Raw genomic sequence first — 2,972 nt, 5'->3', positions numbered from 1 at the left:
CTTTATTATTCGTTTCTAATAAAATTAAAAGATAGTATGGCTAGGGCAGGTATATCTGATAATTCCCTGATGTGCTACTAATAATAAGCGGCATTTAGTCTCTAACGACAACATTCCCGTTGTTTCAGCATAAAGCTAGAAAGCAAACCCAACTTGCATCAAGAAGACGAAACTGTTTTCTCGGGTTCAAGTCGAGCTTATGCATCAGTCGCTGCCAGTGGCGCGTAACTAAGGTATGGCAGGTATGGCACGTGCCCTGGGCGCCACTTGAAGAAGGCGCCACTGCGCAGTTTCTACAACGCAGTTTCTACAACGCAGTTTAGACAAGGCAGTTGTGGTTAAGACAAATTAACAAAATTAGCAACAATGAAAAGTTTCGTCGATCCTCATTATCGATTGATTCGCAGCCTTGTGCAGCACACATTCATTCACAGTGCAGTAGCCATTTTATTATTTTAGTGAATGGACACAAACATGTACATACACAAGTCCAGTTCGGATAACAAATTCTGCATAATTAAAGCAAAGGTCAACAGATCGCAGACAGTAACGAACAAACAACGCGAGGCCTGTGTAGGATACGTTGTTACAATGTAACAATCAATCCTCGAAATGGTCCGATTACGAGACTCCGCAGTAACATGAGTGTCAGAAGTGAGAGTTTTCACACTGCCAGATTAGTACAAAATAAAAAAGTGCTGGAACATCTCTAACTGTCTACGCTTCTAATCACAATGAAAACTAGTTCCCAAAAATATAAGACTCATTAATTACAGGATAATTATTCAGTACACGTCTATGTATGATTCCCGCAGTATTGTGAGAATAAAGTGAGAAATAATTAATTTAGCACTGTGCAAAGTTTTTATCAATTTCCATAAAATTAACCGTTTAAACCAGGTCAATGTGACCGTCACTAAATTAGTTTAAATCATTTTACAAATCAATGACAGCTAAATTGAGATTTGAGGATTTAAACTGATATTTCTCGAGAAATCGGGACCATAAGTCAGTTATGTGGCGAAAAGTTACTCAAAAACCATTAGTTCATGTCTAAAATTACTATTTCAAAGTGCTGGGAAATCGCACCTGGAGCCATTAAATTTTTACACATTTTCTTGGGGAGGACCCCCAGACCCCCCTTACATGTTTCGTGCTTAGCGGCGTTAGCGTGCGTTATGTTTCTATAGTGTGAAAGTCCATAGCTTTAGCACTAAGACCGCTCCCCCACACACGTTTTTAGCTTGCTACGTCCCTGTATATTATACAGTAAAGCTATCTAAAATATGGGTGTCAGATGTTTGGACAGGGGCGCAATTTCAGTGCTCGCCATATAGGCGCTATTCTCCGTAGGTACGCCCCTGGTCGCTGCACAGCATAGCGACAGCAAAACACTCTACCAAGTGAGACAGAGAAGTTTGTACACAGTTTGTAAGTTCTACCAAACTGTTTAGATTTGCTGCAATCGCAATCGCTGACAGCTGTCAGGCGATAACGTAAAGTCGCTGTCATCATCCATCGAGGCCACCATCTCGGACTCTTTCAAGAAGGAGCTAGCCACCTTCCCCTTATAAGCGTCGCAAACAGCCATTTGCCAGTAGTGAGTAGAAATTATATGGAGCTATGCCAGCTGGGTTATGTACCGGGAGGCCTCTACGATAGCCGGATCGGTTTACACCGGAAGGCACGAAGGCAGTGGGCCGTTTCCTTGTTATCCTTCTCCTTCCCCTTTGGACTTTCTTAACACTTTCATATTTCCTACGCTAAACTGTACTAAATATTTCTAATTTTGTAATCTCTTGCTATTTGTCCTATTGCTATTGCGATATTTTCTTTATTTCATATTCTATTTATGAGAGAAATATACGGTGCACACAAATATGATTTACATAAACATAAATATGACGATGGTACTTATTTCTCACCTTACACTGAAGTAAATGTATATGTAACATGGTAGGAAAGTATGCGATACCACTTCTATGTAGCGGCCACGCCGTGTGTTGCGTGGAACTGCATGCGTGTAGGCATGTCTTGATATAGCCCCCTTAGTGCACTGCACATAAGTTAGACTCACAATGAATCACTCGCACGTTTCAAAAGTAGCGGGTCGCGGCGTGGTCTAGATAGTATGTAATTAGGTTTACTTTCATAGATCATAACATTTTCTCATTTTTCTGTTAAAAAAGTTAAATTGGTTCGGTGATGCGTGATTCCAACACAGCTGATGAGCGGTAGATACTTTGTGCTTTGCTAATAAAGTGTGATATTTACTAGGAAAATATACCTTAAAATTTGTTAAGCCTAGCTTATTTCTTAGTCACAAATATCTCAGTAAACACATTGAACACGCACTGGGATTTCATTAGGTGGTGCTATTCATTAGGTGGCGATAACGACATCGACAACTAGGATGAACATATATAGAATTAAAGGAATTTCTCTGCCCTTTCACTGTTTCACAATTTCTCTATAATCATGCTAATATTGGGTAATAGAGAAATGCCAAGCACTTATTAATATTTATTAACAATGCCTGGTTTGTCTTTTGGACTAGAAGACTCTCGGAAGGACTAGCTCATTTAATCAGCATAAGAATGCACCGACCGATCAAGCAAGTCCCACAGAGCTACACGATCAAGTAGCAAGCCACGTGGGTTCTCCAGCGCTATATTATCAGGAGTGAGTAATAATATTATTATTTATTATTACGGTGCTGCCACTTTATACATTTTTTTAAGAAAATATACTTTTTATACTTTTTTCATACTTTTTTCATGCATAAATACTTTTAAATACTTTTTTGCCAAAGATGGTCAAAACTCTTTGGGCTTACATGTAGGTACACTGTATTTGATGAGATTAAAGATGTGCTTTGCTAGTCTTGTTGCAGGAGTGATGTGTGCTCTGTTCAGTGGAGTGTTTTTGCTCTCAGCTCTGCTGTCAGTGACCAAATGTCAAATGAGCAATGC

The sequence above is a fragment of the Priapulus caudatus genome, unplaced genomic scaffold, assembly GCF_000485595.1.
Source record: "Priapulus caudatus unplaced genomic scaffold, Priapulus_caudatus-5.0.1 Scaffold448, whole genome shotgun sequence".
Classification (NCBI taxonomy): Eukaryota; Metazoa; Priapulida; class Priapulimorpha; order Priapulimorphida; family Priapulidae; genus Priapulus; species Priapulus caudatus.
This window is presented reverse-complemented; position numbering follows the sequence as displayed.